This window comes from Plecotus auritus (assembly GCF_963455305.1).
Source record: "Plecotus auritus genome assembly, chromosome: 1".
NCBI lineage: Eukaryota > Metazoa > Chordata > Mammalia > Chiroptera > Vespertilionidae > Plecotus > Plecotus auritus.
The window spans coordinates 150,793,786-150,818,753 of NC_137770.1; the positions used below are offsets into that span (position 1 = coordinate 150,793,786).

The 24,968-nt window shown below is 42.1% G+C and overlaps 1 protein-coding gene across 3 annotated transcripts in view; it reads left to right on the forward strand.

Moving 5' to 3' along the window:
- The window catches only part of FAM107B (family with sequence similarity 107 member B), a gene marked incomplete at its 5' end in the record, with an annotated part of 282,323 nt that overhangs the window by 181,829 nt on the left and 75,526 nt on the right, over positions 1-24,968 (forward strand). The window contains one exon of one of the 3 annotated variants that reach the window (XM_080658123.1): positions 16,985-17,162. The exons of 1 other annotated variant lie outside the window; for it this stretch is intronic. Of the gene's footprint in view, positions 1-16,984; positions 17,163-24,968 lie in introns of those variants that run through there. One more of the 3 variants, XM_080658129.1, reaches the window with a different exon arrangement.

The following is a 24,968-nucleotide window of genomic DNA, read 5'->3' on the forward strand; positions in this document are numbered from 1 at the left end:
GATCGAGTCCTTCTTGAGCAAGACCAAGGCTCTCTGTCTCACTTCCTTTTTCAAGTGTAAAAGACATGTATCTTCTTCGAGGAAAGGGCCCCAGCCTTTAGATGCAACCCCCTTTTCTTTGCAGATACTCTTATCTTAATACGCAACAAGCGCTTATGAGGAACACAAGAATCACACACATGAAACAGGAAGGTTTGTTTCCTGAATCTTTAATTCACAGTAAAAACCAGGGCATGACCTTTAAAAAAATATCTTAAAATATCCAATGTCTTTCTCCCTGCTAACTTCCTTTTCCTTCTCAGCCTTTTTATTTCCTCTTCTGCCTCCCGCCCCACTCTTGTCCCCGGTCAGTTCTTCCTCTCTGTCTTCCTTCTTCTGTCTTTTTTTTTTCTTCTTGCTCCCCCTCCCCTTCCTTTTCTTCCTCCTCTTGCTTTCATCTGCTCACCCGCTTATCTTACTTTACTTTATTTTTCCTACTCCACTCTGTTTAACTGACAATTATAAGGGACTCACATGTATCTTTCATTATTGCTGCTTTCATTTAATAAAGTTTTGTGTTCTTCAATAAGCCTTGGAGAAAATCTGCTACAAACTTGCCAACAGTACACTCACTGGATCCTTCCACTGTTTCATTATACCAGGCCTATTGAGGTGAGGAACAATACCCTGTAGCACCTTCTTGGTGTGATTTCAGCACGTGCATATTCACATTTCCTACCTCAATAGTAGTCCCCGCGGTTTACTCTGTCATCAGGAAAGCACTGGGAATTGTGGAAACCTCTTGTCTTTTCATTTGCTTTGATATTTTTTGAAACACAAGTTTCCAGTCGCTCCACAGAACTGCTTATCAGATTATTTTACTCTATATAAAACTGAGTCTTAAGAACAGTTATTGCAGCAAATGTGCAATATGCCCTAAGTTCAGCTTTATCAAAGTTCCCAATGAAGATACCCAGTTCTGCCTCCCACAAGGAGATCAGAATCATTTTTAAAAATATCATCTTTAAGGACCTTTATAAAACACATCAGGGAAATATCTAACATCTTTTAGAAAGACTTAAAATAACTTATAAAAATGTTTGAAGAAATAAACTATTAAGCTAAGGTTTGGGGAGTAATTATTTCATATAATTGGGAAGTAATATTTTAAATAATTAAAATAACTTTATCATACTAATGGCCCTCTCATTGTGCTGAACACTGAGAAAATGAAAGCATTAATTCTTGCCTGCCTTCAAGATTTACAAGGTAATTAGGGGAAAAAGATATGTACAAAATATTATAATGCACAACAGATAGCAAGTTTTTAGCTTCTTGAGCATGGAAACTGTGCTTCTTATTTAACTTATTCACCTCCCAAATCTAGCTCATTCCTTTGCACACAGAGGTACTTGAAAGTGTCTTACAAATACTAAGTGTTATAAAAGTAAAATAAAGGAAGCAATTAATCTAGATTACAAAAGTTAAGGAAAGCCTCCTGATGGAAGTAGAACTTGAGCTGAAACTTAATATATGGATAGAATTCGAATCTGTTTAAAAAGGAGGAGGAACAGCATTCCTGCCAGAGGGAATGGCATGAACAGCATTCAGAGGTGGGAGCAAGTGTGTTCATGTCGAAGTGAGGAAAATTGGCTGGAGCAGAGTGTTCACTTTATCCAGCCAGGTTTGGGTTTAATGTTTAAAAGGCCAGTAAGGTTAATCATTACTTCTTGTAAAGGATCATTGCCATCAGCTTACAAAAAAATCTCACAAGAATTAAACACAGATCTCAACATGCCATTGATTTCTTCCACTTCAAAAACCAAACCAAACAATGAAACAGAACCTTTCTTGGCTCTATATGCTCCTTCATTTCCTGTCTAAGAGAAGTTTCCTAGACCAGCTGCCTCCAGTACCTCTCCTGCCATTCTTTCTTGGAACTGTTCCAGCCAGGTTTCCATCCCTGCTGCTCCGTGAGGGATGTTCTAGTGGGTAAATCCAACATTCAACTCTCAGTTCCCTTCTCACTGGATCTGTGAGACAGTGAGCCACTCTCTTCTCCTTGAAACACAGGACCCACTTAGCCTCCAGGACCCATACTCTCTTGGTTTCCATTCTTTCACTGGCCATTCATTCTCAGTCTGCTTTTCTAGTTTTCACTCACTCATCGCCCTGACTTCTCTGTTTGGATAACCTACGGCCCAGACCTCAGTCACTTATTTGGTGATATATGCAGCTCCTGGCGTTCAATATCATTATACCCACTGATGACCCCTAACTTTCTAGCTCCAATGGGACCTATCCTCTCAACTCTAGACTCATCTCCAACTACTTACTTGATATCTTCATTTGGATCACGACGGGCACCTCAGACTCAGCATACCCCAAACTGAACTCCTGTTCTCTCTATAAGCAGTTCCTCTCATAGCCTCCTCCTCCTCAGAAAAAGGAATCCATCCTTCCAGATCCTCAGGTCCAAGACTTTGGAGTCACCTTTGACCCTTTTTCTCTCATTCCATATCTAATCCAGTTGCAAATCCTGTTGTTTACATCTAATTCAATTGGGAATCCCATTGGTTCTACCTTCAAAATATCCACATTCTCTCTCCTGGATCAATGCAACAGCCTTCGCAGTGTTCTTTGTTCTCCTAGAATCTATTTTCAACCCAGCTACCAGGTGTTCTAGTTAAAATGTACATCAAACCAGGTCTCTCCTCTGTCCCAAAGCCTCTGGTGGCTTCCCAGCTTGCTCAGAGTAAAAGCCAGACTCCCCACAGTAGCTTACAGGGCTTATGTGATCTGTCCTGCCTTCCCTCCATGACTCTCTGACCCCACCACCTATCATATTTCCTGCTCATGCTCCCAGCCATGCTGGACCCTTGCTGTGCCTTGAATTTGTCATGTGTGCCAGCCTTAAGACCTCTGCTCTTGCTATTCTAGCTGCTCAGAGAGCTTGTCCTCCAGATGCCTGCACAAGCAGCTGCCTCACATCCTGCAGGTGTTTGCTCAATGTCACTTTCTCAGAGAAACCTTGCCTTGCCACCCTATTTAAAATTACAAATTCCTGCCATGCTTTCTATCCCTTTCCCAGCTTTATTATTATTTTTCTATAGCATAGCAATAATGAAGGCTATCTGACAAACTATATGCTTTTCTGTTTTTCTTCTCCTTCCTTTCTTCCTCCTTTTCTGTTTAATTCTAAAATATACATAATGGCAAGAATTTTTTTCTTTATTGTTCACTGTTGTATTCTCAAGAACTAGAATAGTGCCTGGAACAAAGAACGTGCTCGAGAAATACTTGTTAAATAAATAAGTAAATCCCAATTTTACAGATGAGAAAACTGAGTCTTAAGGAAATTGAACAACTTAACCAAGGTTACTCAGCTTGTAAGCAGGAGATATAGGACACTAACTCAATCAGTTGGACTGTGGAACTAATCATAATATTTGGCCTTCTGATTGGCAAAGCAACCATTCCTTATCTTACACCAGGCATGGCACTGCTCTCTAAGGCATTTTTAATTATGTGATTTGATGACTTCTCCATAACATGAAAAATTTGATTTTCTCCCATTATTGGTAGTCATAACTTGCTCATAAATAAGTAAGAATTGTATTTGTCTTTCTCTGACTGAGCATAATAGTATCTAGATCCATCCATGATGTCTCAAATGGCAAGATTTCATTCTTTTTTATGGCCAAGTAATATTCCATTATATACATGTACCACAGCTTTTTTACAGGTGGGGAACTGGAAATGTAGAGGGGAACACTATGTAAAGTAAATGACTGTCTAATCACTAAATCGTACATCTTAAACCAATATAAAATAAAATTAAAAGTTAAAAAAGAAAGAAAAAATATAGCAACACAAAAGCAGCATCATTTGATAAATATTTACTAGTACCATTTAGTTGTCCTATTCACACCTATGTAGCATCTTCATATTTACCTTGTAAATATACACTTTTCCCTTGAAAAGCCATAGCATTGCCCTATCCCATATTTCTCAGCGGTTAGAACATCAGCCCATGCAAGGAAGGGTCTCTGGTTTAATTCCTGGTAAAGGGCACGTACCTGAGTTGCAAGTTCGCTCCCCGCCCCCAGTCGGGGGCCTGTGCTGGGAGGCAACTGGTTGATATGTCTCTCTCACACAGATGTTTCTCTCTTTCTCTCTCTCCCTCTTTCCCTCCCTTCTGCTCTCTCTGAAAAGCAATGGAGCCAAAACCGGTTTGGCTCAGTGGATAGAGCATCGGCCTGTGGACTGAAGGGTCCCAGGTTCGATTCTGGTCAAGGGCACAAAACTTGGTTGCGGGCACATCCCCAGTAGGGGGTGTGCAAGAGGCAGCTGATCGATGTTTCTCTCTCATCGATGTTTCTAACTCTCTATTCTTCTTCCTTCCTCTCTGTAAAAAATCAATAAAATATATTTAAAAAAAAAAAAAGAAAAGCAATGGAAAAAATATCCTCAGGTGAGGATTAAAAAAAAAGAAGAAATTCTATAGCATTATGCAAAGAAGAGCACTATTATATTAACCCAATTAAAATTAAGGAGAGTTAAATAAATAAATAAATATGATAAAAGAACAAATTAATTCCAAATCAACATGTCACTTTATAGATTACTGAAGGTTTTGTAATCTTTTGTAAATTACTGAAGAATTCATTTGTATTTTGAGAAGATGGAAAAATCAGAAATTGAACTAAATTTATTATCTAGAATTGTATAGTAGTTAAAAAAAATTTCATGAAAAAAGAACTATTCAGAGTCCTTCATAACTTGGCTTATCTATTTTCATACTAAATATAAAAAGAAAATAGCTAATTAGGAAATAATTATCTAGACATTTATTTTTATATTATTCATAAATAATAATACTTAAGACTTAGCTCTTTTTTAAATTTAATAAATCTTTATTGTTCAGATTATTACAATTGTTTTTTTTTATCCCCCATAGCTTCCCTCCACCCCTTCCCCCCCACCCTCTGCCCTTACCCCCCACCACTGTCCTCATCCATAGGTGTACGATTTTTGTCCAGTCTCTTCCCGCACTCCCCACACCCCTTTCCCCTTGAGAATTGTCAGTCCACTCCCTTTCTATGTCCCTGATTCTATTATATTCACCAGTTTATTCTGTTCATCAGATTTTTTTATTCACTTGATTTTTAGATTCACTTGTTGATAGATATGTATTTGTTGTTCATAATTTTTATTTTTACCTTCTTCTTCCTCTCCTTAAAGAACACCTTTTAGCATTTCATATAATACTGATTTGGTGGTGATGAACTCCTTTAGCTTTTTCTTATCTGTGAAGCTCTTTATCTGCCCTTCAATTCTGAATGATAGCTTTGCTGGGTAGAGTAATCTTGGTTGTAGGTTCTTGCTATTCATCACTTTGAATATTTCTTGCCACTCCCGTCTGGCCTGCATAGTTTCTGTTGAGAAATCAACTGACAGTCGTATGGGTGCTCCCTTATAGGTAACTATCTGTTTTTCTCTTGCTGCTTTTAATATTCTCTCTTTGTCTTTTGCTCTTGGCATTTTAATTATGATGTGTCTTGGTGTGGTCCTCTTTGGATTCCTTTTGTTTGGGGTTCTCTGCGCTTCCTTGACTTGTAAATCTATTTCTTTCACCAGGTGGGGGAAGTTTTCTGTCATTATTTCTTCAAATAGGTTTTCAATATCTTGCTCTCTTTTTTCTTCTGGCACCCCCATAATTCTGATGTTGGTATGCTTGAAGTTGTCCCAGAGGCTCCTTACACTATCTTCATATTTTTGGATTCTTTTTTCTTTTTGCTTTTCTGGTTGAGTGTTTTTTGCTTCTTTGTATTTCAAATCTTTGACTTGATTCTTGCAGTCCTCTAGTCTGCTCTTAGGTCTCTGTATAATATTTTTTATTTCAGTCAGTGTATGCTTAATTTCTAGTTGGTCCTTTTTCATATCCTCGAGGGTCTCACTAAATTTATCAGCCTTTTCTAGAAAATTCTTGAAAAACCTTATAACCGTGGTTTTGAACTCTATATCCAGTCATTTGCTTTCTTCCATTTCTTTCATTTGTAATATGTTTCTTTGTCTCCGCATTTTGGCTGCTTCCCTGAGTTGAAAGAGTGGCTTTGTGTGCTAGGTGTCCTATAGGGCCCAGTGGCTCAGCCTCTCCAGTTACCTGAGGTGGACACTCTTGGTGCACCCCTTTGTGGGCTGTGTGCACAGTCTTGTTGTAGTTAAGCCTTGATTGTTGTTGGTATCACTGGGAAGAATTGACCTCCAGGCCAATTGGCTGTGAGAATCAGCTGTGTCTATGCTGGGAGAACTTCTGTGCTGGAGACACCCTTATGAGACAAGACTTGCAAAAAGCCTCTGTGCTCAGCTTGGATGGGGCGGAGTCTCAGGGCGGAGCAGACAGCATTGGTTTCCCATCAGCCCTGCCCTAATAGGCCCCTGTGTCTCAGTGTCCCGTGGTAATCGCTGCAAGCACCTCTGAGAGAAAGCTGCCCTCGAGTTTTGCCCACTGCCAGACAGTCCAGTTTCTCCCCGAATGAGTCTGGGTCCCCAGAGTCTCGCCCGGAACTGGAGTTCAGTGCAGTCAGGAGCTTTTGTCTCTCTCCCTATTGAGAAAGTCAGCCGTGTACTCAGTTGCCTGCCCTCTCCGTGTGCGCACCTCGGTACCTATGCCTTCCACAGTTCCTCTGAGTCTCAGTGTGCTTTTCTCTTTTTTGACAGTCCAGTTTCACCCCGTATGAGTCTGGGTCCCCAGAGTCTCGCCTGGAACTGGAGTTCAGCGCAGTTGGGAGCTTTTGTCTCCCTCCCGCTTGAGAAAGCCAGCCGTGCACTCAGTTGCCAGTCCTCTCCGCGCGCACGTTTCAGTACCTCTGCCTCCTACAGCTCCTCTGAGTCTCAGTGTGCTTTTTTCTTTGCTTCTAGTTGTAGAATTTCCACTCAGCCAGCCTTCCTGTGGTTCTGGTTGATGTCCGTTTTGTCTTTTAGTTGCAGTTTTGAAATTGTTGTGCGAGGCAGCAGTTTAGGTGTTTACCTATGCCCCCATCTTGGTTTCTCTCCAAGACCTAGCTCTTTCTAAATCCTTATGACACTGCTATCTCTCCAAGACCTAGCTCTTTCTAAATCCTTATGACACTGCTATTTCTGAAGATGTGTAAAGTTCTTTTTTCAAAATAAGAATTCTGATCAGCAACTACAATTCATGAGAAAATGAATTATTCTATAAGAGTAAATTTCTCCAGCCTTTATATATTTAGCTCAGTTGAATTAATTAGCATTGGCTCCTAAGGACCATTGTTTATGGGGAAAGAAAATCATTTTTTAAATAAAAATGGTTATATTTGAAGTACATACTACATAGTAAAATGATTACTACAGCCAAGCTAATTAACATGTCATTTGCTTACATAGTGACCATTTTATGTGTGTAGTGAGAATGCCTAAAATCTACTCATAATAAGTTTTCACTGTACAATACAGTATTGTAAATGATAGTCATCATGCTATACATTAGATATCCAGACTTATTCATCCTACATAACTATAACATCTCCCCATTTTCCACACCTCCTTATCCCTGTACCATTCTACTCTCTGCTTCTATATATTCAACATTTTTTAGATTCTACTTGTAAGTGAGGATTATGCAGTTCTTTTCTTTTTGTGTTTGACTTATTTCACTTAGCATAACGTCCTTCATCCATGTTGTTGTAAATAAATGGCTGGATAATATTCCATTGCATATACATAGCAGAATTTCTTTACCCATTCATCCATTGATGGACACTAAGGTTGTTTCTGTGTCTTGGATTTTGTGAATAATGCTGCAATGAGGAGATGGTACTGATATTTCTGGAAGTACTGATTTAATTTCTTTTGGGTATATACCCAGAAGAAGGAATGTTGGATCATATGGTAGTTTTATTTTTAAGGAAACCATTTCTGAAAGGAAGAAGTAATTTTGAATTTTAATAAGAAAAGCCACTGCTCTGGATCTGAGAGGAGAAGCATTGTACAGTTTGTACTGGATTAGCCTGGTGGATGTGGCCTGCTGGTGTGTGGGTCATTTGGAAGGAAAGCAGCATTCCTTCCAGTGGATGTCCATTCAAGGAGGATTAAGTATCTGTGGTTCAGGCAGAACTTGATAGAGGTGGAGAGGAAAATGTAGATATGAGAGAAATGACAGAGCAAGTAATGGCTTGTTTTGATGACCTAAGTGGATCTGGAGCATGAGAGAGGAAATTAAGATTATCTTAAAGTTGTGGGACCAAGATTATTAGGGGTCTTCTTGAAACGGAGTGTACGGGTAAGTAGGGAAGTGAAGAGTGAAAATAGAAGTTCTGCTTTCTGTTAGTCATGGTGATAAACTGTCTCTCTAATAAAAAAAATGAAAAATATCTCTAGCCAAGCTAAGAATTGCCATTAGCAAATCATTCTTAAAACCAATTTCCATAGTACTAGGTTCCTCGTCTTCTGTGAGAAAATTTTAATTGTTGATCCAATTCATTGAAAGTTTATGAAACATTCCATTTTCCTATTTCATCCTGAGTCAGGTTTAAGAAGTTGTCTTTTTCTAGGACTTTCCCCATTTCATTTAAATTTTCAAATAAAATTGTTATTGTTCATAGTTTTTTCATATTCTCTTCTTAGCCTTTGAGTATCTATAGTTATGTCTGCATTTTCATTTGTAATATTGTTGTCCTTGTTCTCTGTGTGTCTGTCTCTGTCTCTCATCATTATACAGAAGTTTGTCAACTTTATCTTTAAGAAAAGACAATTTCCATTACACTTTTGCATTTTTTCCTTCCTTTACCCTTTTAAGTAGTCCTTCATGCACTGATGTAGATGATAGCAGATGGCTTAAGCAGTTGTTGTAGACAGAAATGATCTGGGGAAAGCAGGTGCGTGTCAAAGTACCCTTCCCTGCTATGTATCTCAGCTGTTGACTTGCAAAAGGAAGGTCATCAGAGCAAGCTGGAACTAGGACAAGGCAGGTTGTTCAGAGCAAGGACAGTTGCTGTCTGTGAGGTGAACAGGGAGGATTATAAACATCTCCAGAAATTGCCTTTAGATTCCCCAGTAGATTCTATCCTTTTCTCATTCTTTCTTTCTCCTTATAAAGTGCAAATTTTTATTCATATTAACATTATCTAGCTAAAGCTAACATTAGGTAGACTTTTAATTCATGTTAAGATTGGGCAGAACAAATAGAAGAATGTTACCACTCAAGTCCAGTAATTTGCACTTCAATGTCTGGATGATACAGTTCTCTAAGCAAAGTTAATAAGCAAACTTTCTCTGGCAAGATTTAACTTTAACTGCAGTTTGGACTTTACTTGGAAACTCAAAGTGGATCCAACAGGCCTCCTTTCTAGCCAAACCTGGCCAGTAACAGAAACACTATCAGTACTTTAACTTTTATATATATACTAGAGGCCTGATGTACGAAATTCATGCAAGGGGCTTGGCCCTTGTAGCCACAGTGGCTGCCTCAGCCCTCGCAGCCCTGGCTTCATCTGGAAGGTCATCCAGAAGGACGTCTGGAAGGTCATTTGGCTGTTTGGTCTAATTAGCATATTATGCTTTTATTATTATTACTAGAGGCCCGATGCATGAAAATTCGTTCAAAAGTAGGCCTTCCTTCCCCCGGCTGCTGGCACTGGCTTTCCTCTGGCACGTGGGACTCGGGCTTCCCTCCTCCGGCCGCCTGCAGGCACCTGGGACCTGGGCTGGCTTCCCTCTGGCTCCGGCTTCATCAGGAGAGACATCTGGAAGATGTCCGGTCTAATTAGCATATTACCCTTTTAATATGTATATGTATGTATGTATATATGTATATATGTATATACACACATACACCTTTGTATATACACATGTATGCATACATATATATGTATACTAGAGTGCTGCAATTTTTATATGGAAGATGATGTCTATATCTTGCTATAGAATCATTAAGAATTAAACCCAGCCCTTACTGGTTTGGCTCAGTGGATAGAGCGCGGGCCTGTGGACTCAAGGGTCCCGGGTTCAATTCCGGTCAAGGGCATGTACCTTGGTTGCGGGCACATACCCAGTAGGGAGTGTGCAGGAGGCAGCTGATGGATGTTTCTTTCTCATCCATGTTTCTGACTCTCTATCCCTCTCTCTTCCTCTCTGTAAAAAAAAAAAAAAAAAAAAAAATCAATAAAACGTATTAAAAAAAAAAAAAAAAAAAAGAATGAAACCCAGAGGAAACAGCCTACAGTGAATATAAATATCTTATCCAAAGTGACAGAATTAGGATTGCAGAGCCTGGAGCAGAGCCAGGATTGAGATCTCTTCTACCCCAGGCTAGTCTACATTTCACTACTCCATAAACTTATTTTAAGGCATCATTTAAAAGGTAGGTGAGTATATATAAATGGCATTCAACTAGTTACTACCAATACAAGAGTTTTAAGGGATACTTCCTGTTAATAGAAATGTGTGTATCTAGAATGTGTAGCAGAAAGAAGAATAAAATGTTTGAGCAAAATCTAGAATGTTCTCAGTGAATTGGCCATTGGTTTTATATGTTAGTTATTTGAATTAGGAAACATACAGAAATTGTCTTTATTATGCTTAAATGTAGAGATAGTGTGTTTATTCATTATTACCTACTATTAAGATATCTTAATATTTTTAATAGGATGAGAGTTTCAGTGTCTTTCCCCTTCTCAGCTTTTTGGAAATTTTAATTTTAATATACAGGAAGACTCTCAGGAAATCCTTTCTTTCTGGTTTCTGATTTATGTAAAGAATAAGACATAAAACTTAGGTCTTTGCATCATTTAATAGTTGTTTATGTGACTAACAGCTGTTTCTCTTGATTCTTAGGTGATATTTAGTTACAAATTTGAATCACCATTTTATAGAGTCCCTTTGATTTTAAAATTATGAATAACAAAGAGCAAGTGTTTTGTTAAAACTAAATTAAGCATTTTAGGCAACACATTGAAATTAAAACTTCTAAACTTTAAACTCCCTAGAAACATCAGTGTTCAGTTACATTATGAATTCTACCACTGATGTTGGGTTTGCAAAACATGTTGTAGAAGATAACTATTAAAGGGGAGGATATTCATTTTTATTATTGGTGTTATTAGCATATTTAATAAAATTATTCCATTCCTTTGCTCACAAATGCTCATGCAAAGAGATTATTTTAACACAACAGTTCAGGATCTCGCTTATAGTACATTCTTCTTGATTTGGTTATATAATTTTGATCCTTTTTAAGTACTACTCATTTTAAAAGGTACATACTATATTTATTTGGCAAGCCATACATCTTTTGACAAAAATTTTCTACAAATGAGTGCTATAAGTCTCTCCATTGAAAAGTATTGGGCAGCAACAGAAACACTAGAACATTGTGTTACCATGGAATGTAACAGTGCAAACGAGGCAAAATAAAGGGAATGCTACTATATCCATATTTTGCTACTTAGTTAATATTCTTAACTTAGTCTTTATTTTTTCAGTAATCAAGTCATCAGTATTTAATGAAAACTTACTATCTATTGAGCTGTACGGGAGGGAGCTAGGCTACTACCTAATCAGAATTCTTTCTTCTACCTGGCTTCTGGTTTACCTAAGTAACTGATGAACTTGTATGGGATAGCTCCCCAATGCTCCCATCTTCTGCCTGCCCTCACATTATATGTTTCATATTAAGGAACATCTGTCTGTCTATGTGCCTATCCATCTATCTATATTCCTGATGATGTGGGCAGAATTCTAAGATAGGCTCCAAGATTTCTGGCCCTCCATGTTATGTACACCTTCTCCCAATTATTCAATCATACAATAATTTAGGTACTACTGTGCAGGGATTTTGCAAATGTAAGTTCTCAAATTAGTTGACCTTAAGATAGATGATCTGAGTGGGCCTTACCTAATCATGTGAACACTGTAAATCAGGGCCTAGAAGCATAGACGCAGGGAGGTGGAGGTTGGGAGCACCGGAAAGATTTCTTGTGCCATTCATTGCTGACTTGATGGAGAGGGTCACATGGTAAGGTATGTGGACAACCTTTAGGAGCTGAGAATGGCTCCTACTAGACAGCCAATAAGGAAACAGAGGCTTTAGTCCTACAATCACAGGAACTGAATTCAGCCAGCAGGACCTTGAGCTCCACATGAGTTGAGCTGTGAGTTCTGCCAAGATCTTGATTTCTGATTTGGGGGTCTTGAGCAAAGAGCCCCACCAGGGAGTATGTGAACTAAGGCAAGGATAAGCTAATATATGGTAATTAGTTATGCAGCAATAAATAACTAATACATCCATTTAGAATCTGGTCAATCTTAGCTTCTTTAGAGACCTAAAGCCTTAGTTCTTTATTGAATCTATTGTGGGTTTTATTATGCTCAGTCAGAAGGGACTTTTGGCTTATAATCAGAATGGTTTCCCTTGAGACTACAGTAATCACCTGTCATGGTTATCCTCTTTTGTGTAGTTCCACAATTGATTCAGGGGAAGATTATTTGCAAAGATGGCCACAAAATTCCTCCTATTTTATTTTTTATTATATTTTATTGATTTTTTACAGAGAAGAAGGGAGAGGGACAGAGAGCCAGAAACATCGATGAGAGAGAAACATTGATCAGCTGCCTCCTGCACACCCCCCACTGGGGATGTGCCCGCAACCAAGGTACATTCCCTTGACCAGAATCGAACCCGGGACCCTTCAGTCTGCAGGCTGACGCTCTATCCACTGAGCCAAACCAGTCAGGGCAAAATTCCTCCTATTTTAGTACTCCTGTCCCTTTGTAATATGATTACCTCTTCTACCATTGAGGGGTAGAGTTCATTTTTCCAAACCTTGGATTTGGGCTGGCTCTGTGATATTTGAGTGGTGGAATGCAACAGAATGATCTTGGGGCTAGACCTCATGAGGCCTGACAGCTTCCGCTTTCACCCTCTTGGGCTCGGCTGCCTTGTGAAGAGATCAGAGTGAGCCAGTTGAGAGCTGTGTGAGGGGCATCTGAGGCAGCCAAGCAAATAGCTCCAGTTAACATCTGGACTTTGAGGCTACCCAGGACAAGCAGGTCTCTAGATGACCTCCCAACTGGCTGCAGATGCACGGTAGAGCCTAGCTAAGACCAAATGAAGCAAATATGAGCTGCCATGACTTAGCCTTACCCAAAGTGCCAACCCACAGCACTGTGAGCAAATCATTAGTTCTTATTTCAAGCCATTACACTTTGAGGTGATTTGTTATACAGCAAAAGATAACTAATATGGATACTAAAAAACATGACTTAGCCCTAACCGGTTGGGCTCAGTGGATAGAGTGTCGGCCTGCGGACTGAAGGGTCCCGGGTTCGATTCCGGTCGGGGGCATGTACCTGGGCTGCGGGCACATCCCCAGTGGAGGGCGTGCAGGAGGCAGCTGATCGATGTCTCTCATCGATGTTTCTAACTCTCTATCCCTCTCTCTTCCTCTCTGTAAAAAATCAATAAAATATATTAAAAAAATAAAAAAATAAAAAACATGACTTAAAAATATGATTTTAAAATTAAAAAGTTATATATTTTTGAATGGATTATTATTCAAATTCCATGTATACAGTGCAAAATTTAAGATACAAAAGAATATTCACATAGAAATAAATTTCCTTCTCTAGGGCTTTGTTACCTTTTTTTCATCTCTTTGGAGCTCTTCAGGATGATGGTTAGGGCAAAAAACAAAGTGAAGATTGTACATTGGGAAAATGACCAAAGTAGGACATAAAAAAACAACAACATAAATTCCAAATTGATTTGCTTTGCTCCACTTTACTAGTATGTCCTCAAATGTTCATCTCTGCTTTCTTCAGTTTTCCTTAGGAATGAATTTCAAGGCCCCTTAGATGTCAAAGCTAAAGGGTGATGCTAAAGCAGAGTATATGAGTAACCTTGTGGGTATTATAGGATGGAAAATTATCATGTATGTTTTCCAGTAATGTGAGATTAGAGAATCTACCACCAGTAATTGGTTAAGTGACTCAAAAAATTATTCAGAGCAGTATTTTCTTTGTTTTGTATTTGGAGAAGGCAAATCACAAAAGCCCTCCACACACCTGATAAAGTGTTAGCCCAGGAGCAGAGACCTATGTAGAGCACTAGGTGCCTGGGCCACTGGCTCACCTGATCTTTTTCCTGAAGCCCTGTCCACATCCATAATATAAAATCTACAGGACATCAGACTCAGGCTAAGAGTTTGGTGTCACTTGGCATAACCCTGAGGAGTCTAGCTGTGCCCTAAAAATCCAGGCTTATTCATTCAACAAACATCTATCATGCACTTACATTCCAGGCACTGTTGGTAGATGGTATGGATATAAAAATAATTACCACTGTAGTCCATAACCGTAAAGTTCTTATTTCTGGGGTCTACCCACAGTGACTCCAGGGACCTCAAACCAAATTGGATACTTGATCCTTCATGGATCAACCCCCCCCCCCTAAGATCCTACCTATGTGAAATATTCAGCCCCCATTAAATAAATGAGTGTTAGTGTCCTGCCTCTTAATGAAGCTTTGATGTAAGAAGTTCAAAGTAATGTTTGATCTCTTACTGTTTTTGGTTTAAGAGAAATTATGGTTCCTGATACAAGAGAAGGGCCATGGCTGAGAGCCTATGGACATTTATACCTCAGACTATGGAATAAGCAGCATGTTTCTATTTCTCTCACCGGACAGGGAAAAGGGTGTATGGTCACTTATCATATCCAGACACTGTCCACTGTGCTGGCATCATAGACATTTGTCCAGGCTGCTTTGAGGGGACATTACAGGCTCATTGATAGGTAGTGCTTTCCCAAGATTAGAACTAGAGGCTAATGTCCATCTAGTTATTAGTCTTCTTGGGCTCTCATAACAGTGGCTTACACAACAGGAATTTATGTTGTCACAGTTCTGGAGGCTGGAAGTCCAAGATCAAGGTGCTGGCAGGGTTGGTTTCTGGTGAGACCTCTTCCTGGCTTGCAGATGGCAGCTTTCTAGCTGTGCCATCACATGGCTTCTTCTCTGTGTGTGCAGGCTGAGTGAAATCTCTAGTGTCTCTTCCTCTTCTTATATCGTCACCAGTCCTACAGGATTAGGCCCTTGCCCTTATGACCTCATTTAACCTTAATCATCTCTCTAAAGGCCCTATCTCCAAATAGGCACATTGAGGTTTGAGTTTCAACATATGAATTTGGGGGTGGGGACACAATTTAGTCCCTAACACTTCTTATATGCCAGGCACTTTGTTAAGCACCAAGATGTAAAGATATGTGTGTATGTATGTGTGTGTGTGTGTGTGCACCAACTCTGCAATGCAATAATTACAAGACTGTGTCAGGTGTGGGGAAGACAGATAAGGTCCATTCAGTTTGAGCAGGAGAGGGAAGGCTTTCAAGAGGAACCTCAGAGAGGAGAGAAGCTCTTGGGAGATGAAGGGGTGGAGGTTAAGGTATGTTGGGTAGAGAGGAGGCCTGAGGAAGAGCATAAAGGGTGACATTCTTTCGTCTAGTCTTTGTATTAACAAGCAGGGCCATTTAGCAAATATAGCACCTGGCTGAGTGAAGCTCTGGGTGCTTGGGGGATGTAGGAAGAGTTCACAGAAGTGGTTAAGGCTGACCTTTGGGGTATTGTACTAAGGAGCTTGGACTTAATCATGTAATAGAAATTGGGCACCCCCTTTAAGGAGAGGAGAACCCATGTATATTTGCACTTGGAAAGGTCACCAGGGAAGCAGTTTGCAGAAAAAGAGTGTATGCGATTGGAGGCTGGGGAGAGTTGGGAGACCAGTGCCACAGTGTGGTGACAGACCCCAAAGGTCAACTGTGGCAGTGCCAGTGGGATGGGGATAGTCAGCCTGTAGAATGCACAGGACTTGGAATTGAATTTCATGTGAAGAGCGAGGGGAAAATCTAGGCTGGATCCGAGGTTCTGGTTTGGTGACAGGGGAACCCATTGCCAAGAACAGAAATAGCACAATGCAAAGGGGAGAGAAGGAAGACTGGTGGGAAACACCATGGATGAAGTTTATACAGGGCAGTTTCTTGGGCTAAGAGGAGCTTCTCTTTCTCTAAATCCTGTGGCTGGTGATTCCACCCCTTGTTGGGCTTCAGGGACCTAAGAATGGCCAAGCCCTTTAAAGGAGTAATTTGTTTATTGAAATCCATAATTGATATGACTTTTCTGTAATCATGACCAAGCTGTTTTAGTCTAAAAACCTTCCCAATAAACACTCACTAATCTATTTCCAAGAAAATTAAATCACTTTTGATCTAACATCCATCAACCTACTGCCCTTGTTTGTGACCCTGAAACAGGTATCACCCATTTTTGAATCTACTAAGATTCAGGTAGATGATAATCTATGAGTCTTAGTGTTGGGTAGAGAAGTAATTTACTGTAAGAAAGCTGAGAAAACACACACACACACACACACACACACACACACACACACACACAAAACACACCCAGAGAGTAAAAAGAGGTAAAACAAATCCTTTTACCCTTGCGCACAGATTAAAATATCCAATTACCTTTTGATGGGGAGGGAGAAAAGGGGGGTGAGAAATATGAGAAAATTCCCAGGTCACTGGGTTTCAAGCTCCAGCTTGACATTTGTAGAATTACATCAAATCTGTTTCCTTTTCCTCTGTAACTCTTTTTGAGTTTTCTTCCGCAACAGTAATCTCAGACCATCACAGACGTAGAGTAGCGGAGGCCAGACACCCACCAGCCACCTTCGATTGCCCATCTCTCTCATCTGGTGACACGTAGTATTTTCCCTCCAACATTTCCTCTTCTCTTTCGAGAGTTTCCGAAGCCAACCAAACTAACGCAACAGAAGGAAAACCTCCCGTAACCAAACCCCCTGACTTTCTCGTCGCTCCCGGCGGCAGAGGGATCGCGGGCCCGAGGCCAGCGCGGAGGGGAGGGGCGGGGCCGGGGTGGGGCCTCAGCGGCGTCGCCACGCCCCCCGCCCGCCCTGCCGCTTAATTCGGACGCGCGGGGCCGCGGGGTGTGAAGAGCTGTGCTGCGTCGGACGGGCCGCAGCCGCCGTCTGAGCCGCGTCCGCGCCGCTGCTGCCGCCCAGAGCCGCGGGGGGCCTTCGGAGCGCCACTGCAGCCCCGGAGCGAGCGCCGCGGAGGGAGCCGAGCGCCTTTGTGCGCGCGCTGAGGTGGGTTCGCCTTCCGCACTTACTTTGCACACAAAGACCGGGAGCTCGGGGGAGGCGGGTGCCCGCGGGGAGACGGCGCGGCGACCCCCGCCCTGCCCCGACCCCCGGCTCCCGGCCTCCGGGACCCCCGGCGGGCATGGCCGCGGGGCTTCTCTGCGGTGGCCGTCCGTCCAAGCACAGCGGACCGTGAGGCGGGGGTTGCTGCGAACGCGGGGAGGAGACGCTCAGGGCGGTGGGCGTGCGGGGTTCGCTGGTCACTCCGCGGTTTACCCGGGGAGGGCGCAGGGCCGGGGCGTGGCGGGCCCCCGGCGCGGTGATCCCGGGCCAGAGGGGTGTTGGGCAGGCGGGGGGCGGCACGAGAGAGAGGAGCCCGGGCTGCCGCTCCGATCCTCTTATTGTTGCTTTCTCGGCCCTGAAAATGGGGAGACTCCGGCTGGACCGGGATGAGCCGCCCACCGGGTGCGCCTCGAGCGGTCAGATGCCGAGCCCTCGGTGCCCGGCTAGCCCCTCGCTGCCCCGGGCGGCTGGACACGGGCTCCGGGCCCGAGGGAGCCACCGCCTGGGCAAACAAAGGAGGGGCCGCTGGGGGTTGCCCCGCTGGTTTCAAGATGACAGTGGCACAGTTTCCAGTCTGTAAGTAACTTTTCCATTTTGACATATCTCTTCTCCTACTGCGCCAATGAACCCAGTAGCTTGGGTGGCCTCTGCACCTAAGAAGTCCTAAAATTTTGGTTTCCAATTTCTCCCCAAGCATCTCCTGGTCCCTCGGGGATGGCATGGATACTGATGGCTAAGTTTTGATAGACTGGGTAGGGAATGGTAAAGCCCCTCTGAAATGTGGACAGGAATCCTCTTAAAGAGGACAAATTGCAGATCTTACTGTCTGCAGCAAGGTACCGTGTCCTTCCTTCCTCCGAAAGACTTAGTCAATGCCAGTAGAGCAGTCATTTGATTAGAATGCGTCTCAGTCAAAGAAGTACAGAAATATGGGATGAGGCCTGCTAGATTTACATTCTTAAACTTGAGGATTTCTTGCTAACAGATACATTAGTTTTCTCCTCTGGCCATGTTCCTCCTACATAGCTTTGGAGATTTTAGCTAAGTTGTTTTAAGTTGAAATAGCATCTAGGGTGCCTGTCTAGATATTTCTTAGTGCTAATACTTTCAAGTTTAAAACTTTTAAGTATAAAATTAAATAGATTTATTAAAAAGTGAAAACAATAAATAAAAAGTCACTCATGTACCCAACCACCAAGACACAGCTTGAGGATGAAGGTATCTTTGCTTGATTTATGACTTGGCAGACACAGTGTGTGTATGAGTGAGTGAGTGAGTGGGTGTGTGTGTGTGTATGTGTGTGAATGAGGGAGTTACTGATTCTTCATCTTTACCAGTCACATCTGACTAAAATATATCCAATAACTTTAGTTCTACAATAGTGGTTGCCACTTTCAAACAGGATTAATACCAACAAGTTGCTTAAATATCTTTTTTTATATACTCTTGCAAATAACCACCTGTACAGAAAGGGGAGGGAAGAAAGGAAAAACAATGCAAGTTCCACTTACTTTTGAAAAATAAATATACTGACAGAAAAGTTTTGTGGATTTCAATAGTACTTTGGGATTGACTATTTTTGAATAAAAGTCAATCAGCTTTAAAAATATTTAAAAATTAAAATTGAGATTCATAGGAAATATATAGTGGAAAGAACTCTTTTTGTAGCACAAGGAATAGCAGTGGTTTTGTAGCTGACTACATGCTTGCTTCTGAAAGACTTTGCATTGAGAAAGTAAATAGGGATTTCCCTATGAATAGAGTATTTTTGAGTATGTGTCTTTTGTGAAAAAAACAACAAACAAAAATAAAACAGAAACAAAAAAACAACACGTTGTTCAATGTCAGTTTAATTACTGAATGTTTTTGTTGTTACATACTTGTATTTTCCACTTGTAAAATTTTTGAGCATTTCATTTCTCCAATGTGCAATGTAAAAAGAGGTCTTGGAGACAACTGTTTAGGAGTAGATTGATCATTAGGATGATGCAATACCTCTTGAAGTTAGAAGAATTTAAAGAAGGAAGTTGTGGTTATGTACTGTCAGGTACAATTTTTGTTCCTGTTCCTTATTTGGGGCTTCTTAATCTGCATGCACACATAAGGTGTTTTTGCAGTGCGGTAATGACCAGTAAGTTAATGTGTGTAGAATGTAGTCTGCTGTAGTTATCAGCATTCCTTCTGAAATAATGGTACCTTTCTACATATAGAAGTAAAAAAAGAAACTCAAATAGAACATATCAGATCTCTAAATCTTGTGTTTCAACTCTCGTGTGGCCTTGGGCAATGTAAGCAGCATAGCCACGCTGGATTGAGGTCAGAGTTCAGAAGCTTTATTTTTTTCTGTAATGTTGCCTCACAGGGAGGAGAAAAAGTTTGGAGTGGTCCAGCGTGATGGCCTTGCTATGGCTATTTGTGATGACCAGCCTCATACTCCTGTGGACTGGAGAGTCCATTCCTGGGACATTTAAAAGTAGATTTGCTTTGTGCTAGAGAGAAGTACTCTGAGAAATCCTATCCCTGAATTGGATAGACATTGGGTTTCCTCCTCCTGCCCTCCCTCCCACCATTCCTTCCTTCCTCCTTCTTTCCTTTGATTTCTAAATTGTTTAAAATAATATCACAGGTAAAGGTGGAAGAGATTTTTACTGGTTTCCTTTGGAGGTGGTCGAGGGGTGGAACACTTTTCTCCGAAAAAGAGGGACCGTAGTAGGTTAGTGTTATGGCTTATTGTTGTTATTAATGTCCTGTCTCCCCCACCCTCCAGAATTCTCTGTGGGTGAGGAAGTTCTGTTGTATGAGATCTAGATTTCAGGCACTTGTAAAAATCCCCAGATACCTTGGGGGAGTCGTTACCCTTCTTTAAGCCTAGAGAAAGTAGCTGTGGGCACCCATCCACTTTACATCTCACTTTGGGCATGCATTGTGTTGGGAAAGCTGCTGTGCCAGTAAGAAGTCTGTGTGCTCAGCCCAGGACCTTGTAGTGCTGGGATGACTTGATGACACTTCCCTTCATTTCCTTGTGTAATTCCCTTATCTAATCTAGGCCTATTTTTGTTTGTCTTTCTTGTGCAAGAAGTGCTGGGCCTATCCATACAAACCTTTCCTTATGCTAAGTACTTAAAACTCAGCCAAAAGGCATCCACACTTTTACCCATCTAATAACTGATTTCAGTACCCTGGTCAGTAAAGAAATAAACTAATTTGGCAGACTGGTATAGTTTGCCAGTTAGTCATGTTAAGTTGACAACAGGATATCCTGTTTCTGAGGCTGATAGGGGAATCTTTGCTTTTCATTCACTCCATCATTTAACATTTACTTAGAGCTGCCTATGCGTCTGCAGTGGCCTAGCATTGGGTATACTGCAGTTGACAAGACTGATGAAGGTCCCACATGGCAGGACCAGGATATTTAAAGTACTGTACAAAATTACACAAAAATTATTTAATGACAATTGTGTTAGGAGCTGTGAGGGGAAAGTAGCACTTTGTGAATTACAGTAACTCAGAAACAATGATGTAAATCAGAGCTAACGCCTTGGATTTGGGTTCCTGACTATAAGGTGAAGGGCAAATTGGGAGAGGCATGGAGGGAAATGAGTGGTATTTTCTCAGGGCTGATTAAGAGCATTGTGGTGAGTCTGGGCTGTTCAGTTTTGTGTAGAGGAGGGACTGGGAAACTATGGTATTGTTCCAGAGTTCTCACTAAACATAAACTTAAGGGGCAGTTGTGGAGACATGGTGTCCCTGAGCTATTCTGAGGAATTCCCAGAAGTTGAAGACGAGTGTTACGCAGAGGGGAACTGACTACATCTATGACCACCAGAGGTTCTCTTACAAATGAGAATATTTGACATGGGTTTGTGGGGGAAATTATAGAAAGACATATTTAGTAATATTTTTCAAACTCAGGAAGGAAAACGGGAGAGTGCAGAAACGGAATGTTGCTTTAACATTAGGTGAGCTCTTTAACAGAGTGTGGTTCTGTCAAAGACTTCATGTAAGATGAGACAGCTGGTGCAGGGCAGTAACCATCCTCTGTGCTCGGTAGTATTGTGTGCGCACAGGGAGGTGGGGCGGAGGCATGGTTTGGTGACTGTAATGTTCCCTACCTATAGCGAAGTCTTGGGATTTAGGGGTGTGAAGAAAATCCCCTTTAGAGGCCATGAAATGCAGGAGCCTCTGGGCTGTTGGTAGTACTGTCCCTGCTACTGAATCATAAATCCTTAGCAGTCCTTAGGAGGATAAATCTTAAGGGGGAAGTGCTAAATCCTTCTGGGTTGAGTATGTGCTGAGAAGTCTCCTCTAAAAACAAGATAGAAAAAATGTAGGTAGACCAGTTAACCATACCCTGGCTGGTTGTAAGTGCATGTAGTTGGGAAGATTTTGTCACCTTATTCTCCATTGCCCTTTTTTGTTGTGAATGCTGATTTATGTTACACTGAAGCATCTACTGGATACAGCCTTCCTCAGTGCCAACCCTAGACTAAAGGGTGGCATTTGGGGAAGGGGATACATTTCTTAATGTGGTATAGGGCAGTGGTCGGCAAACTGCGGCTCGCGAGCCACATGCGGCTCGCGAGCCGCGGTTTGCCGCTCTGTTGACTAATGAGTTTGCCGACCCCTGGGATAGGGGCTTAATCACAAGGAACAACAACAGCCTGTAATTATTGGAATCAAGAGTCTAGGTCAACCTACCAACAAGTGAATCTAAAAATCAAGTGAATAAAAAATCTGAAGAACAGAATGGACTGGTGAATATAATAGAATCAGGGACATAGAAAGGGAGTGGACTGACAATTCTCAGGGGGAAGAGGGTGTGAGGGGTGCGGGAAGAGATTGGACAAAAATATTACACCTATGGATGAAGACAGTGGCGGGGGGTAAGGGCATGGGGTGGGATGGGGAATCAGGTGGAGGGGAGCTATGGGGGGAAAAAAGAGGAACACCTTTAATAATCTGAACAATAAAGATTTATTTTAAAAAAAAAGAGTCTAGGTCAGTGGTCGGCAAACTCATTAGTCAACAGAGCAGCAAACCGCGGCTCACGAGCCGCAGTTTGCCGACCACTGGTATAGGGGAGCAGTTTGAAGCTTTGAAGCCAGACATGTTTGAGTTAGGACCCAGGTCCCTGTGTTGTGACCTCCAGTAAGTCCCAGAACCCCTGGCAACTCTGGTGCTTTCAGTTGTGAAATGAACTTAGTGAGATATACCTCCCACAGCAAGGTGAGGGCAAATACAAGGTCATGAAGTCCCGAACACATGGTCCCTGACATGGCTGGCCATGGTGTTTAAGCTGTTGTGCCATTGCCCATGGCTTTTGACTCAAATTTTTAATAACTTAGCAGCAGTGATGCCAAAATAAGGATGAGGGACATGGGGGAGGGTGGGGACTTCCTCCCTTCTCTCTTCACCCAGCTTCTCAGGATGTCTTTCTGCCTTCAGGAGTGTTGTAAAGATAAGAGAAATGGCATGTTTTACTGTATTCTGGGACACAAGTTTTGTACAATAAAGTGTATTGGAGAGAGGACTGTAGTACTGGTCTAAGTTTTTCTGTGTCGTTATTAATATACTAGAGGCCTGGTGCATGAAATTAGTGAACTGGGGGGGGTGTCCCTCAGCCTGGCCTGCGCCCTCTTGCAGTTCAGGACCCCTTGGGGGATGTCTGCCTGCCGGCTTAGGCCCGCTCCTTCCTAAGCAATAGGACACCTCTCTCACAGTCCGGGACTCCTCGCTTCTTATGGCCCACCTGCACTCTGCTCCTTACCGCTCGGCTCACTGCTCCTTAGCACTGCCGCGGAAGCAGGAGAGGCTTCCGCCACCACCCTGCGCTCGCCAGCTGTGAGCCCGGCTTCTGGCTGAATGGTGCTCTACCTGTGGGAGTGCACTGACTTCCAGGGGGCAGCTCCTGCGTTGAGCATCTGCCCCCTGGTAGTCAGTGCGCATCATAGCGACTGGTCATTCTAGTCGTTCCACCGTAACAGTCACTTAGGCTTTTATTATATAGATGAAACACAGTACATTCTGTGAGAGTTAAAGTTAAAACACATTTTATCCAGGTTTTTCAGACCTCTGGGCTTGATGCATTCTAATCTATACGAACGACTGAACAACCGGTCGACCAGTCACTATGACGCGCACTGACCACCAGGGGGCAATGCAGGAGCTGCCCCCTGGTGGTCAGTGCGTTCCCGCAGCCAACCTCCCACAGCCCCTGCCCCCGGCCAACCTCCCGTGACCCGATAGCTGGCCAGGCCAAGGGACCCCACCTGTGCACGAATTCATGCACCGGGCCTCTAGTGAGTTTATAAAATCATGCAGTCATATTATAAACTCCTGCAGTATACATAATTAATAGTTGTTAATGAATGTCTGATATAGATCTATTAAAATTCCCATGTTCTAGAGGAAGTTAAGAATGCCATTGTGGGTATGGATATGTAGAGAGACTTTTAAAAATAATATTCTTTTCCTTATAACTTAATGTTATTTAAAATAGGTAAAGTTGTGGTCAAGGTCCTTCTTTTCTTTCCCTTTTTAATGGATGCCCAGAGTACTGTAGTATGTTGGAAAGAGAGAGACCTAGTTTTTTAAAAAAATTCAGAATCCTAGGCCCAAGCTCCCCATTTATTAGTATATGATTTTTGAGCTGGTTATTTGTTTCTCTATTTCCTCATCTGTAAAATGGAGATAATCACATTTGCCTACCTCTTAGAGCAGCGGTCGGCAAACTGCGGCTTGCGAGCCACATGCAACTCGCGAGCCGCCGTTTGTCGCTCTGTTGACTAATGAGTTTGCCAACCACTGTCTTATAGAATCTTGAGAGTGAAATGAAAACCTTACTCTTTCTAACCGGTGGAGCACCCCATAACTAAGTTGTCATTGTTGGGACTGCTCTAGGGTTCTAATAGCATGAGGACCATCCTCTAGGGTAGGGCTGACTCTTTGAAGGTGACAGGAGGCAGCAAAGCACAGAATGGTAAGGAGAATGGCCTTATCATCCTTAACATCAGTTATTCTGCACTCATGGAATGGCAATATGCATCTTGGAAATACTAGATTGTCAGACTTGGGATTTGATCTGGATTAGTCAGTTAATCTAGAAGGGCTCCCATATTCTTGTCCTTGAAATATAATAATAAATGTAATAATATTTTTATTTTTGCTAACAGTTCTTGAGCACTTCCTACCTGGCAAGCATTGTGCTCAGTGCATTATGAGATTTCTTCATTCATTAGCAAATTTTTAACAAATTTTCCTATATGCCAGGCACTGTGCCAGACTCTGGGGGTGTGTGGATAGGGCAGTGGGTAGGACTGTCACAATCCCTGCCTGCATGGAGTTTGTATTCATGGGAAGACAGAGTGTAAATAAATACATAGATAATATGATTCCAGATAGTGACAGTGCTAGTGTCTGGCAGGAAAGGAGGTAGTGTTTTCAGTGGGGTGAGGCCCCTCTGATGAGGAGAATTTGAGATCCGAATGAAGGAAGGGGGAACCTTGTTCTCATCTGTCTGTGCAGAGGCAAGTGCAAATAGCTGCCCAGAGACTGGAGGAGTAGCTCCAACTTGAAAAATGCTAGGAAAGCCATGTGGATGGAGCTAGGTTGGGGGGAGGGATGTGAGATGAGGTCCGGGTAAGTGCCAGACAATGTGGGGCCTGTTGCCCATGGTTTGGACTTGGTTGATGGGGAGATAATGGGATGCTTCTGAGCAGGTAATAGTAGATATTAGATCTGCCTCCCAGT